At 40.0% G+C, this 18,905-nt stretch overlaps 1 pseudogene; it reads left to right on the top strand.

Annotated features, from left to right (window-relative positions):
* Positions 1-207: 207 nt before the first annotated feature.
* Positions 208-352, top strand: LOC127676740 (uncharacterized; annotated as a pseudogene).
* Positions 353-18,905: the final 18,553 nt, after the last annotated feature.

Genomic DNA, 18,905 nt, shown 5'->3' on the forward strand with positions numbered 1-18,905 from the left:
CCGAGCCTATTTGTAGGGAAAGGTATACTAGCGGCAAAGGGAGGTGAATAAAAGAGGATGTATGAGGGTGAATATGATAGAAATACATAAGACACGTCTATAAAAATACCAGAATGCTATGTATCATTTGTACAAATAATATCACTAGTAAAACAATAATAGTTTCTGAAAATATCAAAAAATCTACACATTAGATATCAAGATCTAATCACTTCTCAGCCTTTTGGCTAAGATCAAGTGTAGATATTAAGATCTAATTTCACAAAGAATTCTAAGTCTCTCAAAAGGTTTACTTTCTACCCCATAGATAACCCATGAGAGGGGAGATAAAACGTGGTTCTATCTTATTATAACCCTAATGTTCTGTGCCCTATAATCAATGCCTTTCAGTGAAATATATCATCCCTGCAGTTGATATCATTGATACAGAAAAGTCACTGCTGTCTGCTATAAGACAATAATAGTCATTTTTAGTCAATTATTCTAATGAAAACAGAGAAATACTATACTTACAATTTTTTTCTAAGAATACATGAGTCTACAATTATGTCTTATCAAACTATATACCTACTAAGCACAATTCATTTCAATATATGTTAACTTCTTAGGAGATATTCATGCTATCCCTACGAAATTTCTGAACAAAATTTCTCAGCATTGTGGAAGCAATAATTTATAGAGTGAATATATTATTTTTACCGAGTGTCTCTCTGGACTCTGATCAAATTAGAAAGTTAAAACAAAATCACCCTCGGCGGGGGTGGCAGCAGCAATAGCAGCAGCGGCTGGTCCAGAGGAATGGGCATCAGCAGTGGAACCAAGCTGACAGGGTCCAGGCAGACCCTGCGCCCACGACCACTGGCCATCGCTGGCCAGCCGGGCTGCAAGAAGCGGTGCAATTACAGTGCTTTTCACCATGCAGAAGCCACATCAGAACTCTGCCTCCCGCCAGTCAGTTACGAGAGACTAGCCTCCATCTTGGTTCTTGGATGCCAGAGAGATCAGACAGACTGAGGTACACAAATACAACCTGAGACCAACATCGAGGGGGTCTAAGCCCGACAGGCGTTGGCCTGCACCCAGGCCCTGGGCTGGTTGGGGGGCTACCAGTGTGCAAACCAGGTCAGGAGGTTGTTTACCCGGGCCAGCGCACCTGCCTGTAGACACTGCCCCCATTTTGCCTATGGGAAGCCAGAGAGTCCTAGCAGGCAAAACCAGCTAACAGGCATAGCCCGAGGCTGACATAGCTGGGGTCTAAGAAGGTCAGCCCTGGACTGCCCCCAGGCCCTGGGCTGCTCGGTGGGCCATCTGTATGCCGACCCGGCCAGGAGGTTGTTAGCCCAGCAGACTCTCCCAGCACTCTCAGAGAGCGCGCACATGCCCCCAGCCTAGCCACCTGACAGACCCAATTAACACTCACAGCTGAGGGAAACTTTGCTCAGACATTGGCCTGCCAGGCTTTTGCCTAGACTCAGGGCCTGAGCAGCAAGGCTAGCCTTGTGTGCACCAACACAGTTGGGAGTTCTGCTGGCCAGCAGAGTGATCAGCATGCAGAAAAGGTCCCTGCAGCATACACCCTCAGCACTCCCTGGAGGAGCAAACGGGCACCATCTGGTTCACAGACACAATCTAGGGCAAAGCACACTAGGGCTGCAAGGGCACCCAAGAGGAGGACAGCACATCAGCAATCTGCAACAGGGGAAACCCTGCCATCCAGTGTTGCAGAAATAGCCCTAGAGCCTCTCATGAGGCTGAAACACCAGCCAGAACAAGACCAACTAGAAACAAGACCAACTAGCTCCAGAGAACAAGATGGCAAAGGGCAAAAGCAGGAATGCTACTAGCAGAAATCTAGGCAATATGGCAGCATCTGAACCAAACTCTCCAACATCAGCAAGTCCTGGTTATGCCAACACACCAGAGAAACAAGATATGGATTTAAAATCACTGGTCATGATACTGCTAGAAGAACACAAAAAGGACATAAATGAATCTCTTAAAGAAATACAGGGGAACATGAATAAGCTAGAAACCCATATAATGGAAACACAAAAATCACTTAAAGAAATGCAGGAGAATAAACCCAAGAGATAGAAGCTAATAAAGAAGAAAGGCAAAAAAAAAAAAAAAAAAAAAAAAAAAAAAAAAAAACTTAAAGAAATGCAGGAGAACTTGAGTCAACAGGCAGAAGTCATGAAAGAGGAAACACAAAAATCTCTTAAAGAATTACAGGAAAACACAAACAAACAAATGATGGAACTGAGCAAAACCATCCTGGATATTAAAACAGAAGTAGAAAAAACTAAGAAATCACAAAGGGAGACAACTTTGGAGATAGAAAACCTTGAGAAGAAATCAGGGGCCATAGATGCAAATATAAACAACAGAATACAAGAGATGGAAGAAAGAATCTCAGATGCTGAAGATACCATAGAAACCATTGACTCAATTGTCAAAGAAAATGCAAAATGCAAAAAGCTTGTATCCCAGAACATCCAGGAAATCCAGGATACAATGAGAAGACCAAACCTAAGGATTACAGGTATAGATAAGAGTGAAGATTTACAACTGAAAGGACCAGCAAATATCTTCAACAAAATTATGGAAGAAAACTTTCCCAACTTAACGAGAGAGATGCGTATGAATATACAAGAAGCCTACAGAACTCCAAACAGACTGGACCTGAGCAGAAATACTTCCCGTCACATAATAATCAAAACCCCAAATGCACTAAACAAAGAAAGAATATTAAATGCAGTAAGAGAAAAAGGCCAAGTAACATATAAAGGAAGACCTATCAGAATCATACCAGACTTCTCACCAGAGACCATGAAAGCTAGAAGATCCTGGGCAGATCTCATGCAGACTCTAAGAGAACACAAATGTCAGCAAAGACTACTATACCCAGCAAACTCTCAATCACTATAGATGGAGAAACCAAGATATTCCATGACAAAACCAAATTTATACAATATCTTTCCACAAACCCAGCTCTGCAAAGAATAATAGGAGGAAAACTCCAATACAAGGAGGGAAACTACACCCTGGAAAAAGCAAGATAGTTACCTTCCTTCATCAAACCCAAAAGAAGATAACCACTCAAATATAAAAAGAACATCAAAAATGACAGGAAGTAATAATCACTATTACTTAATATCTCTTAACATCAATGGTCTCAATTCCCCAATAAAAAGACATAGACTAACAGACTGGATAAGGAAACAGGACCCTACAATTTGCTGCATACAGGAGACACACCTCAGTGTCAAAGATGAAAACTACCTTAGAGTAAAAGGCTGGAAGACAGTCTTACAAGCCAATGGTCACAGGAGACGAGCAGGAGTAGCCATTCTAATATCAGATAAAATTGACTTTCAACCTAAAGTCATCAAAAGAGACACAGAAGGACACTTCTTGCTGGTCAAAGGAAAAATACAACAAGAAGAACTTTAAATTCTGAACATCTATGCTCCAAATGCAAGGGCACCCTCATTCGTAAAAGAAACTTTACTAAAGCTCAAAGCACACATTGCACCTAACACAATAATTGTGGGGGACTTCAACACTCCACTCTCCTCAATGGACCGATCAGAAAAACAGAAACTAAACAGGGACACAGTAAAACTAATTGAAGCTTTGGACCAATTGGATTTGACTGATATTTATAGAACATTTTACCCTAAAGCAAAAGAATATACCTTTTTCTCAGCACCTCATGGTACCTTCTCCAAAATCGACCATATAATTGGACACAAGGCAGACCTCAACAAATATAAGACGATATATTCAGTTTTGTGCTGAATAAACTCACTCTAGCTCTTTGTGAACTCTGGTTGACTGGTTCAACTCAACTCTTCTGGTTCAAACTCCTCTCATAACTACTTGATTCAATCTGGCTTCTCTTAGCTTCTTACTGAATTGCTCTGCTTGATCTCAAACTAACTTGCAATTTGTTCTCATCTTCTGGATCCCTCTTATTCTCTGTCTTCAGCTACCTCTGCTGACTTGCACAGAACTGCATGAACTCACTAATGAACTCAACACCAGTGCACAGCACTCACTGCACTAACACCCAACTGACTCTCTCTGCCTTGTTCTTAAAGAACTTCTTTCCTGTCTGTTATCAGGAGAGGTGGGCATGTCCTATCTCTGACTCATTCTGTCAAATCTTTCTCTGATTTGTCACTTTGTCAACCACTCAATTAGATGCCACTGTTTAGGAATAAAGGTTTGTACTAAATAAGGGTGTGTCTGTATTCTAGTTAGAGGAATTAAAGGTGAAAGGTGTGTCATTCCAGACAGATCACACAGACCTAGAGGGTCTTTGGATGTGATCCCTTGCCAAAGCAGCCATATTACTGGATTAAACTTCCTCTACAGAACACAAACAGCAAAAAGACAACGAAATGAAGGTAATCAATATATAACGTTACCAGAACTCTTCAACTATAAGGCATGGGTTTCTTGAATTGATTATGAAACAAAGTCTTTCTACAGTCTATTAAAAAATTAGCTTGAGATAGACACCACCGTAAAGTGAATGGGTAGAAGAAAAAATATTCCAAGAAAATGGGACCAGGAAGAAGGCAAGCATTGCTATCCTAGTAAGTGACAAAACAGACTTCAAACGAAAACTAATCAAAAGAGATTTTTAAAAAATGGCACTCTGTTAGAATGGAAAAATTAACAAAGAAGACTTTTCAACCTTAAACATATATGCACCAAATTCTGGTGCACCCGATTTTATAAAAAGTATATTACTGGAGTTAAAGACAAAAGATTAACAACAACTCAAAATAAGTGATCCTAATACCCCACTTTCTGCAATAGACCAGTCATCTAGTCAGAAAAATAAACATCAGATTAAATGCCATCATGCATCAAATAGAACTCCACAGAGTATCCACCAAAACAACAAAGAATACATATTGTATCTTACTTCCATGGAAACTTCTCTACAGTAGATTTCATCCTAGTTCAGAAAAAAAATTTCAACTCTTGCTCTTAATGCCTAATGTTTCTATGTCAAGCAACAGATAATTTTAACAAGAAATGGCTTTATGCCATTACCTCTGATTCTTTGTTAAATTTAGTAATATCAGAGATCTATGAAGTTGGAGCTAAGCATTAAAACTCTTTAAGGTGACTTGTATTTCTATAATAAGATTATCACTACAGTGTTTTGAAATCATTATTTCTCTATAGACATGGAAGTAAACACCATGTTTATTGCTATTCAAACTTTAGGTTAACATTGCTTCCCTGTAACACAACAAATATAAAAGAACTAATAGCTTACATGAGTTGACAGGGCTTTCCAACATTAAACAACTTTGTTCCTACATACTCCACAGTGGGATAAGATGGTGTCAGCTACATAGTCCAGGAGGCTGAAGTACTTGCCATGCAAACCTGAAAGCCAGAGACTGATGCCCAGGAACCACAGTGGGAGGGGAGAAATAAAACAAGTTGTCCTCTGTCCTTCTACTTGTGTAGCCTAGGACCTATACACATATACAAGTGAGCATGTACACCACACACACACATACACACACATACACACACACACACACACACACACACACACACTAATAAATAACAACAACAATAATAAAGATTTTCAAAATAAAATAATACTATCTTAACCACATGGGAAGAAATCCAGATTTGCAATGAATCACAAAACAGCAAACTGTTCCTGAGTACAATTCACAGGAAAGTGCAAATGCTGAGGAAATTACCCAGTATGGTTCCTGTAACTATACTTTCTACAAAGTTCTAATATGCTGTTTACTGCAAGCCACACTTGGTTGCTACAGCCTTGTAAGAGATAGTTAAATTACAACATAAGTATTCACCTTCTTATAATTAACTGCAATCTATATTTTATTCATAGGTCTTTCTTCAGTGGTCACGTTTGAATGCTAAGTTTTGGATTTTGGATAACATATGCTCAGGATGCCTTTCATATTTTTTTGGATTAATAGTACTTTTTAGACATGCAGATAAATGTCAGTGTGTCATCCGCAGAGCCTGTAACTTTACTCTTTTTTTTTTAAGGTAAGCTTTATTTCAACTTTGTTCAGAGGGAAATACAGTCTACTGAAGCAAAAAAAAAAAAAAAAAAAAAAGTCAGCAGGGAAATGGGATTATTGGTTACATCGGGTCCACAGTCAGAAAGCAGAAAGAGCAAAGGTTTACTCTTTTTCTTAACTAGAGGGGGTATCCTAAAAGTTAATCAGCTTCCTTTGAAAGCTAGACAGAAGCTTTTGAGAAAGAACTGTTTGGATCATAAATGAAAATCTTTGGGCACCCCAAATCCCATGTGAAAATTTTTTTAAACCTATCCTGAGAAATCAAGCAGCTTCTGTTTCTTTTCATTGTATCGCCTGACATGTGTCACTTGTTCTGCAAATGGGATTTTTTAAATGCCATGTTTAAAGGTATATTTCGGCAGCATTTAAATCATCAAAGTTCTAAACACAAGCTAAAATTCAAAGCTCCCTTCCCAGTAATGACAGTGGTACAAATAATTCAACTGAATTAACAAAGATTTGCCTAGATATCCACATATACAAGCCACAAGTAAACAAACCTCTCTTATCAACTTTTGAAGGAGTTCACTATTTTTAAAGTTATTAAGGAAGAAAAATATTGCTACAGCCTTAAGCTCACATGTGTCTACATGAGTTTACAATAACTTTGGCCCAGATAATAAGTCATTCAAATTACCTTTCTGAATTTAAAGATATATGCAGATTCATGCTCAGTATTCAGTATTTAATCACACATCTGCATTATATCCATTGAGAGGGGAAATAGAAGTTCTAAAATCAAGTCCATCTGATAGAGATGCCAGGAGCTCTCCTTCGAGCAGGCCAGTGCCATGCCTGCCTAAGTTAATCATATTTATTAACACAAACATAGAACTCCAAAGAAAATGATGGCATGGAGGCCAGCATACATCAGACAATCAGAGTCTGCATGAAGAATGCAATGATGGTTTCAATTCAGAAAATTCACAAATGCTGGTGATAATATTACCTGGTTTTAAAAAATACCAATAGGTTGTTCTGTGACTAATGGACAGCCCTAAAAATATACACACAAGTAACATTATATGGGCTGAGCAGATTATATGTATAAATGTGTGTGTATACATATATGCATGTAGCAACAATTAATGAAAAAGAAGCCATGGATTTCCAAGAGAGCAGAAAGGGGTATATAGGAGGGTTAGTAGGAAGGAAAGGAAAAGGAGTGGGTATGGAAGAATTATACTATAATCTCAAAAATAAAAAAAAACTGAACATCAAGAAAAGCTATGCCAATAAATGTCAAAGATATGATGAAAAATATAATGCTATATATAGCAACAATCTAAATGCTCATTGGCATAGAAAGGATTATAAATTACTATGTATCCTCTGAGAAAATACAGAGAATCATTAGAAATCACTTTTATGGAAAGCATATAATAACCTAGAAAATGCTTATGCTATTACTTTTATTAGAAAAAGTCACTGTAATAAATTATACATATTACTGCCATTATAGAAAACACACACACATAGAAGAAACCAGGCAACACACATCAAAAAGCTTATGATGATAATTCAGTGGCATTATTATAGTCCTTTTCAAGTTTGTTATTCAAATGTTTTAAATTAATACTATAATAGGAACAAGAGGCTTTTCCTCGCAACATAAAAAACACATTGAAGCCTCTTTCATCTTTCTTCTGACTATTTGTGTTCATTTTCTCTTCAGCCTTAAGGCAATTTGGTTTATCAAGAATCCTTGTTTCTCAGTTTCTTCACATCTCCAGTTTCATACTTAGATGCTTTCATACTTAATGCCCAGGCAATGTTTATAATATTCTGGCCTATTATTAGTGGTCTCCTAGAGAAAACATTGGATATTCCGTCAAGTTGAATTCATTTAGAAAAGTAAATTACTTTCTAGTGCAAAATTTGTCAGTTTCCCTGTGCATGAGAGTATGGGTCTTCTAATCACAAAAGATTAAATTGATTTCCTTTTTCTAATTCAGCAGTTCAAACTTGCCAGCCTCAGTCTGTAAGAACCCAAGCCAATGTATTTTATGTTTACATATGGTTCTCTTGACCTGTCCTTTCTTTTGAGACATTAGAGACAAAAAAATTGCAGATCTTTTACTTTTGGATTTTATGAATATACTTTAATCTGAAAATAAATGATGCTGTTTGTGATCATATATTAGATAACTGTCTTAAAGGACCCATTGATGGTTAAGAGTGCCATGCCTTTCCAGGGATCCTGAGTTTGGTTCCAGCACCAATTTGGGTGGCTCATAGCTGCCTCTAACTCTAGTTTGAGAGCTCTAATCCAATTTTCTGGTCTCTGTGGGAAACTGTACACACATGACATACACTCACAAAGACATACACATATACACACACACCCACATACACACAAATATGAAAATAGGGCTGGTGGTGTGACTTAGCTGGGAAAGGCAGTTACCTGGCAAGTGAAGACCTGAGTTCAATTCCCAGAAACTGTGTAAAGATGGAAAGAAGGATCTCACTCCATGAAGCTGTCCTCTGATGCCCACACATACCTTGTGACACACACTAGACACATACAAACATATACACATACACAAAATAATAAAAATAAAATAAAATATAAAATTTTAAATATGTATAAATTCAAATAATTTTCCTTTAAAAAAAAAAGATTGTCAATGACTTATTTCTTCTGGAAGGAGAAAATATTGAAGCAACTGTTTGTTCATTTGTTTGGATTTGGGTTGTAGCCACTTTCCTGCCACTTTCCTGCCACCAACTAGCTTTGGCTTTAGGAAAAATGATTTTTTCTGCCTTACTTACTTCTTATTACTTACTCCTTACTGCCTAACATGCCTTATTATAATCTTTTTTTTTTAATCATAGCAAGTATAGAGCCTTCAAATCCTGTTTGCTTTATTGGGAAAAAAAAAAAAAAAAAAACTTTGCCTCTTCTTCTCACCTGACTTTTCTCTACAGCTGCCACTGCCTTGCAGAACTACATGGAGAGCATGCCACAGCCTGGAGCAACCACGGGTACTTGACCATCAAGATGTAGAGCTGAGGTGGACACGGTAAATTTTCTAACCTTCCCACCTTGAACAGTGCAGTGGCGCAGAGCATTTCTGATCAGACAAGGCTTTCTCGGGCCCTTCCACCTGGAACCCCTGTGATAAAACAGTCATTCACATTTCTGTATGACTTTCCCACGTGCCTGCAGCAAATTGAAGTCAAAGGGTCTGAGTGGCTTGTGCATGTGGGAGCCTGAACAGGCTGGCAAACCCCCAGCTGTCCTGCTGCAGTTCATCTGATGCAATAAATGTCCCTTGTCAATTCTCACTGGGGAAGCTATGGCTAGTACTTGAATATGGAAATGAGAGAAGGGAGGTTGTTTTCCCCCCACCCCCCCGCCCTGCTTATTGAAAGAAAAACTGTTTTCACAAATAACTTCAAAGTCTCTTGCTCAAGGATAGTGTCCACTGGTAAGAGCCCAGAGGCAAAATTCCAGTTGCAGGGCAAGGACAAGTGATGGAATCACAGGACAGACACAGAGCTATGATGAGACCTAGAGCTAAAAAGAAATGCTTTATCATAGATAGAGCTATACCCAAACCCAGCTTGAGCTGACTAGTCTGGACTGTTTTGCCAGTCATAAAACAAAAAGACAGCCCACACTATCTGCAGATGTCCTTGAGGCGGTCTTAGAAAGAAGGCACCTAAGCCAAGCAGTGGTGGCGCACACCTTTAATCCCAGCACTTGGGAGGCAGAGGCAGGTAGATTTCTGAATTTGAGGCCAGCCTGATCTACAGAGTGAGTTCCAGGACAGCCAGGGCTATACAGAGAAATGCTGTCTCAAAAACCCAAAAATAAAATAAAAAGAAGTCATGTTTTACAGATATAACAGTGTCAATCCAAAATCCTCATTGGTAGATCCTCCTTTCCTGCTTAAGGAAAAATAAATGACTTATGAATAAGTCACATGTAACCTAAAGAGATCAACTTCAACTATCTTGAGGAAAAAAGTTATAGGAGCTCCCAGGAGAACCCACTAGTTATAAAAAAAATAGTATATCCGGAACAAACAGAGGAAAGAGAAGGAGGTGAAATAAATGATCCATCATATGGATTCTGGCCAGGACCAAAGTCACTACATAAAGTGAAAATAGAGGGATCAGACCCATCTCTGTCTTTATCCTGAGCCCCTTCAGGAACTACCCCATTGTTCCTAACAGTGATTGAGGAAGAGGAAAGACGGTTTAGAATTGTGTTATTTAACATAATATTGACATGTATATTAATTAAAATAAAAGTAAAGTCTTGTGCTGGGAGCCAGCCCCAGCAGAGGTGTTCTTTTCTTCTTGGTTTTTCTTGAGGCAGCAGAGGGTGGGAAGAGCGTCAGCAGGGGCCAGACTTTGTCTTAGAAACTTCTGGGGTAAGACAAAGTCTTACCCCAGAAAATTTAGGGTTGCTGTATAATAAAAAGTTTACTTATCTAAATCTAAGTTACTAGGCTAACATAGCTGACCTGCCTTCTGCATTCCTCTGAAGCCAGGGACTGCAGTCTCAGGCATTTAACACCTCACCCTAAAACAGCAGGAGATTAAGAAAGGATTAGTTGCTAGAGCCTTTTCCCTATTGTCCAGATGCCTCTTGCTTGTCAGTCTAGGGGGAAGTTAGGAGCAATAAACTTCTATTGAACCAGGAGAGAAGAATAACACTTGTAGAAAGAGAAACATCTACATAAGTGAATATGCATAATCTCACATAAATTCATACAAACAGTTTCATACATATTTTCACGCAGTCATCTGGGCCCAGCTTGCATGCATTCTCACTATTTCATACTTACACACACACAGACATACATTCTCACTATTACATACTTACACACACATCCATACTTACATATGAATATGAAGCAAAAGACCAAGCACCAGTGCAGAAAGAAATCACTCATTCTGGATGAAAATGGACTCCAATATTTATTGTATCGAGAAAGAAAAAGCTTCTACCCTTTCAATGCTAAATGAATTAAATCCATGTTTGTAAGAAAAAGGCTTTGTTTCTCTTAATAAGACTAAACCTGTCTTGTCCTTACCATGGGACCTGTCCTGTCCCATGGTAAGGAGAAGCCTGCCTACTCCTGCTCTCTGCAACATTTTTTCTCCTCTTTCCCTCTGCCTCCTGCACACTGTTCTCTTAGTTATTTTATGTTACCTATAGTTTCTAAGTTATTCCACTCTGCATTCTCCTTCTAATCTTGATTTCTTCTGACAAAAACCTTCTCCTCAGTTCAGATCTTCTTTCAGCTCTGTTCCTCTCACTTCATTCTTCTGGTCTGATTTCTCTTGTCCTCAGCCCTTAAACCTCTTGCAGAATACATGATCACGTGTTACAAAGTTCATCATAGGTTCACACAAAATGCCAAGTCATAAATTGAAACAGAAGTTTACAACAGAGAATGTTTACATGCATATCCATTAGGAGTAATTATCTAGCTATCATTTGTCTTCTCTACAGGTTCATAGAAAGTGTAAAACCATAACTAAGTTATGAGTGAAGTTTTGTATAGATAAACCCAGTCAATATCTTATCTTCTGTCCTAACACCTATAATAAATCCTAGTTCCCTTTTTATGACCTTTGGTTAATTATTTTACAATCTCTTGGAATGTGCTCTGAGTTGGAGAAAGTCTGTCTGGTTGCCATCTAAGACTTGTGACACTTGGGAGACTGGCAGAGTTCTTAATGCAGTCTTGACTAGCAGCAAAAAATCCTAGTAGCAGTCCCATTATAAAAGAGCTTAATATTATGAGGTCCCATTTGCCAATTCTTGGTCTTAGAGCATAAGCTACTGGTGTTCGGTTCAGGAACTTTTCCCCTGTGCCCATGTCCTCAAGGGTTTTCCCCAGTTTCTTTCCTATTAGTTTCAGTGTGTCTGGTTTTATGTGGAGGTCCTTGATCCATTTGGAGTTGAGCTTAGTACAAGGAGATAAGAATGGATCAATTCACATTCTTCTGCATGCTGACCTCCAGGTGAACCAGCACCATTTGTTGAAAAAGCTATCTTTTTTCCACTGGATGTTTTCCACTCCTTTGTCGGAGATCAGGTGACCATGGGTGTGGCAAAGAGCACTGTCAAAAGGACAAAACAGCAACCAACAAATTGGGAAAAGATCTTCACCAACCCTACATCTGATAGAGGGCTAATATCCAATATACACAAAGAACTCAAGAAGTTAGACCCCAGGGAACCTAATAACCCTATTAGAAATGGGGTACAGCGAGAAGTCGGTGTGCTCCAGTGAATCCAGCGGGCCCCAGCAGGAGCCTTCAGGTGCCTGCTTTGGGATCTGAACAGCCTGGGCCACAGCACTCTGTCTCCAGGAAGTGCAGGAGACCAGGTGTGCACCAAGAGGCAGTCTGGGAGCTCACAGCACAGCTCGCTCCTGGGGCAAGGAGTTTAGGCTTAGTCCTGAGGCCTCTTGTGGTAGCCCTCAGACCTCTCTGTTTCCGGATCCAGATCAGCCTGGGCAGCAACACCACATCTCCAGGTCCTGCAAGAGTCAATAGGGGCTTCCAGGCGGCCAGCAGGGAGAAGTCAGTGTGCTCCTGTGAATCCAGCGGGCCCCAGCAGGAGCCTTCAGGTGTCTGCTTCAGGGTCTGAACAGCCTGGGCAAGAGCACCCTGTCTCCAGGCAGATCAGGAGGTAAGCTGTGCACCAGAGGCCACCTGGGAAGGGGCAGCTTGCACTGGTGAGTCCAGCATTGACAACACCAACTAACACCAGTGAGAACTAGATGTCAAAAGGCAAACACAGGAACGTCACTAGCAGAAACCAAGGCAATATGGCAACATCTGAACCCAATTCTCCTTTACCAGCATGTCCTGGATACCCCATCACACCAGTAAAACAAGATTTGGATTTAAAATCACTGGTCATGATGCTGGTACAGGAACACATGAAGGACATACTTAAAGAAATTCAGGAGAAAATGGATCAAAAGTTAGAAGCCCTTGCAAGGGAAACACAAAAATCATTGAAAGAAATCCAGGAGAATACAAAAGCCAATAATGAGGAAATGCAAAAAACACTTAAAGAAATACGGGAGAACTTTGGTCAGCAGACTGAGGTCATGAAAGAGGAAACACAAAAATCTCTTAAAGAATTACAGGAAAGCACAAACAAGCAAGTGAAGGAGCTAAGCAAAACCATTCAGGATCTAAAATCAGAAGTAGAAACAACTAAGAAAACCCAAAGGGAGACAACTTTGGAGATAGAAAGCCTTGGGAAGAAATCAGTGGACATAGATGCAAATATCAACAACAGAATCCAAAGGATAGAAGAAAGAATCTCAGACGTTGAAGATACCATAGAAACCATGGACTCAACAGTTAAAGAAAATGCAAAATGCAAAAAGCTTGTAACCCAAAATATCCAGGAAATCCAGGACACAATGAGAAGACCAAACCTAAGGATTATAGGCATAGATGAGAGTGAAGATTTACAACTTAAAGGGCCAGCAAATATCTTCAATGAAAGTATGGAAGAAAACTTCCCTAACCTAAAGAGAGAGATGCCCATGAATATACAAGAAGCCTACAGAACTCCAAACTCAGGGCTGAAATCAATCAAGTGGAAACAAAGAGAACCATACAAAAAATCAACGAGTCCAGGAGCTGGTTCTTTGAGAAAATCAACAAGATAGATAAACCCTTAGCCAGACTGACCGAAGGGCACAGAGAAAGTTTCCAAATTAACAAAGGTAGAAATGAAAAGGGATATATAACAACAGAAACTGAGAGAATCCAAAAAATGATCAGATCCTACTACAAGAGCTTGTACTCAATACAACTGGAGAATCTGGAGGAAATGGACAATTTCCTTGACAGATACCAAATACCAAAATTAAATCAGGACCAAATAGATCATTTAAACAGTCCCATAATGCCTAAAGAAATTGAAGGAGTCATAGAAAGTCTTCCAACCAAAAAAAGCACAGGACCAGATGGTTTCAGTGCAGAATTCTATCAGACTTTCAAAGAAGAGTTAACACCAATAGTCTTCAAATTATTCCACAAAATAGAAACAGAAGGAACACTACCCAATTCCTTCTATGAAGCCACAATTACGCTGATACCAAAACCACACAAAGATCCAACAAAGAAAGAGAACTTCAGACCAATTTCCCTTATGAACATCGATGCAAAAATACTCAATAAAATTCTTGCTAACCGAATCCAAGAACACATCAAAACGATCATCCACCATGATCAAGTAGGCTTTATCCCGGGAATGCAGGGTTGGTTCAATATACAGAAATCTATCAATGCAATCCACTACATAAACAAACTCAAAGAAAATAGCCACATGGTCATTTCATTGAATGCTGAAAAAGCATTTGACAAAATTCAGCATCCTTTCATGCTTAAAGTCTTGGAAAGAACAGGAATTCAAGGCCCATACCTAAACATAGAAAAAGCAATATATAGCAAACCGGTAGCCAGCATCAAACTAAATGGAGAGAATCTTGAAGCAATCCCACTAAAATCAGGGACTAGACAGGGCTGCCCCCTTTCTCCTTATCTTTTCAATATTGTACTTCAGGTACTAGCTCGGGCAATTGGACAACATAAGGAGGTCAAAGGGATACAAATTGGAAAGGAAGAAGTCAAACTATCAGTATTTGCAGATGACATGATAGTCTACATAAGTGACCCAAAAAACTCCACTAGAGAACTCCTACAGCTGATAAACAACTTCAGCAAAGTGGCAGGTTATAAAATCAACTCAAACAAATCAGTGGCCTTCCTATACTAAAAGGATAAGCAGGCTGAGAAAGAAATTAGGGAAATGACCCCCTTCACAATAGCCACAAAGAGTATTAAGCATCTTGGGACGACTCTTACCAAACATGTGAAAGATCTGTATGACAAGAACTTCAAAACTCTGAAGAAGGAAACAGAAGAAGACCTCAAAAAATGAGAAAACCTCCCATGCTCATGGATCGGTAGAATCAATATAGTTAAAATGGCCATTTTGCCTAAAGCAATATACAGACTCAATGCAATACCCATCAAAATCCCAACTCAATTATTCACAGAGTTAGAAAGAGCAATTATCAAATTCATCTGGAATAACAAAAAACCCAGGATAGCTAAAACTATTCTCAGCAACAAAAGAAAGTCTGGGGGAATCAGTATCCCTGACCTCAAGCAATACTACAGAGCAATAGTGTTAAAAAATGCATGGTATTGGTACAGTGACAGGCAGGAGGATCAACGGAACAGGATTGAAGATCCAGAAATGAACCCACACACCTATGGCCACTTGATCCTCTACATAGAGGCTGAAAACATCCAATGGAGAAAAGATAGCCTTTTCAACAAATGGTGCTGGTTCAACTGGAGGTCAGCATGCAGAAGAATGCGAATTGATCCATCCTTGTCTCCTTGTACTAAGCTCAAATCCAAATGGATCAAGGACCTCCACATAAAGCCAGACACTCTGAAGCTAATAGAAAAGAAACTGGGGAAGACCCTTGAGGACATCGGTACAGGGAGAAAGTTTCTGAACAGAACACCAATAGTGTATGCTCTAAGAGCAAGAATTGACAAATGGGACCTCATAAAATTACAATGTTTCTGTAAGGCAAAGGACACCATCAAGAGGACAAATCGGCAACCAACAAATTGGGAAAAGATCTTCACCAACCCTACATCAGATAGAGGGCTAATATCCAATATATATAAAGAACTCAAGAAGTTAGACTCCAGAAAACCAAACAACCCTATTAAAAATGGGGTACAGAGTTAAACAAAGAATTCTCACCTGAAGAACTTCAGATGGCAGAGAAGCATCTTAAAAAATGCTCAACTTCATTAGTCATTAGGGAAATGCAAATCAAAACAACCCTGAGATTTCACCTTACACCAGTTAGAATGGCTAAGATTAAAAATTCAGGAGACATCAGGTGTTGGAGAGGATGTGGAGAAAGAGGAACACTCCTTCACTGCTGGTGGGGTTGCAAATTGGTACAACCACTCTGGAAATCAGTCTGGCGGTTCCTCCGAAAACTGGGCACCTCACTTCCAGAAGATCCTGCTATACCACTCCTGGGTATATACCCAGAGGATTCCCCACCATGTAATAAGAATACATGCTCTACTATGTTCATAGCAGCCCTATTTATAATTGCCAGATGCTGGAAAGAACCCAGGTATCCCTCAACAGAAGAGTGGATGCAAAAAAATGTGGTATATCTACACAATGGAGTACTATTCAGCCATTAGAAACAATGAATTCATGAAATTCTTAGGCAAATGGATGGAGCTAGAAAACATCACACTAAGTGAGGTAATCCAGACTCAAAAGGTGACTCATGGTATGCACTCACTAATAAGTGGATATTAACCTAGAAAACTGGAATACCCCAAACATAATCCATACATCAAATGAGGTACAAGAAGAAAGGAGGAGTGGCCCCTTGTTCTGGAAAGACTCAGTGAAGCAGTATAGGGCAAAACCAGAATGGGGAAGTGGGAAGGGGTGGGTGGGAGGACAGGGTGAGAGAAGGGGGCTTATGGGACTTTCGGGGAGTGGGGGGCTAGAAAAGAGGAAATCATTTGAAATGTAAATAAAAAATATATCGAATAAAAAAAATGGTATACAGAAAAAAAAATTCAGGAGACAGCAGGTGTTGGAGAGGGTGTGGAGAAAGAGGAACACTCCTCCACTGCTGGTGGGGTTGCAAATTGGTACAACCACTCTGGAAAGCAGTCTGGCAGTTCCTCCGAAAACTGGGCACCTCACTTCCAGAAGATCCTGCTATACCACTCCTGGGCATATACCCAGAGGATTACCCACCATGTAATAAGGATACATGTTCTACTATGTTCATAGCAGCCCTATTTATAATTGCCAGATGCTGGAAAGAACCCAGGTATCCCTCAACAGAAGAGTGGATGCAAAAAATGTGGTATATCTACACAATGGAGTACTATTCAGCCATTAGAAACAATGAATTCATGAACTTCTTAGGCAAATGGATGGAGCTAGAAAACATCATACTAAGTGAGGTAACCCAGACTCAAAGATGAATCATGGTATGCACCTACTAATAAGTGGATATTAACCTAGAAAACTGGAATACCCAAAACATAATCTACACATCAAATGAGGTACAAGAAGAAAGGAAGAGTGGCCCCTTGTTCTGGAATGACTCAGTGAAGCAGTATTTGGCAAAACCAGAACGGGAAAGTGGGACGGGGTGGGTGGGAGGACAGGGAGAGAGAAGGGGGCTTACGGGACTTTTGGGGATTGGGGGGCTAGAAAAGGGGAAATCATTCGAAATGTAAATAAAAAATATATCGAATAAAAAAAGGAAAAAAAGAAATGGGGTACAGATCTAAACAAAGAATTTTCACCTGAAGAAATTCCGATGGCCAAGAAGCACCTTAAGAAATGCTCAACATCGAGAGAGCAGCAGAGGACGAGATTCCTCATGGCCATATTCGCTGCCTGCTGGGACAGAAAAGGGTCACTAGGTACTGTATCACCCTGAGCTTTAGATCTCTGGGGGTACAAACCGCCACTCAGGAACTGAGCACATAGAAGGTTCATCTGTGTCCCTTCCCCCACAGCATTGAGCTGGCTGGCAGCCCCACTTTTCCGCTGGTGTTATCTCCGGCCCTTGCTCCTTGGGAACAATACGGTGCTTTCCTTGATGACCAAGGCTGCCTCAGGGCAGTCTCACCTGGAGACCAGCAGAGACCTGCTAGACTTGAAGCAGGTGACCCACTGAGAAGTGGAGCCAAGGAGTTCTCGGCCTGCTCCTTGATGTGTGTGTGTGTGTGTGGGGGGGGGGGCAGGGTTGTTTTCTAAAGACTATATATATTGGCTAAATAATAGTAAAGTCAGTCTCTATCGGCAACTGTTGTCTTGACTCATCTCTCTTTCGTCCCCTTCCCGTTTATCCCCAGAATTCTCTTCCAGGTATCCGGTTCACATGTGGCCGCGGGCGGCTACACATCTACAAGTCGGTCAGTCGGTCATGGGACCTGTGTCCTACATGAGAATCAACAGAGGGAGTGACCCCCACCACACCATCTTCGCCCCATAACAGAGCAGTCAGAGAACACCTGGTTCACCTTGACAACCCAAGTATAACATTGCTTGAGGCAAGACTGAGCAGGGCTCCAAAGACACAAAAGAGGAAGGCAGCATATCAGTAATCTGTGCCAGAGGAAACCCAGTCATCCAGTGTTGCAGAAATAACCTTAAAGATCCACAGTAGGTTGAAGCACCAGCCAGTAACAATAAGACCATCTAACACCAGGGAGAACTAGATGGCTAAAGGCAAACATAGGAACGTTACTAACAGAAACCAAGGCATTATGGCAGCATCTGAAACCAATTCCCCAACAATAGCAACTCCTGGATACCCCAACACACCAGAAAAACAAGAATTGGATTTAAAAGCACTGGTAAGGATGCTGTTAGAGGAACACATAAGGGACATAAATAAATCTCTTAAAGAAATTCAGGAGAAAAGTGATCAAAAGCTAGAAGCCCTTACAAGAGAAACACAAAAATCACTTAAAGAAATTTAGGAGAATATGGGTCAGAAGTTAGTAGCCAATGAGGAAGAAATGCAAAAATCATTTTAAAAAAAATACAGGAGAAGTTTGATCAACAGGCAAAAGTCATGAAAGAGGAAACACAAAAATCACTCAAAGAATTAGAGGAAAACACAAACAAGCAAATGACAGAACTGAGCAAAAACTTCCAGGATCTAAAAACAGAAGTAGAAAAAACTAAGAAAACTCAAAGGTAGACAACTTTGGAGATAGAAAACC

This window comes from Apodemus sylvaticus, chromosome 1 (assembly GCF_947179515.1).
Source record: "Apodemus sylvaticus chromosome 1, mApoSyl1.1, whole genome shotgun sequence".
Taxonomy (NCBI): domain Eukaryota; kingdom Metazoa; phylum Chordata; class Mammalia; order Rodentia; family Muridae; genus Apodemus; species Apodemus sylvaticus.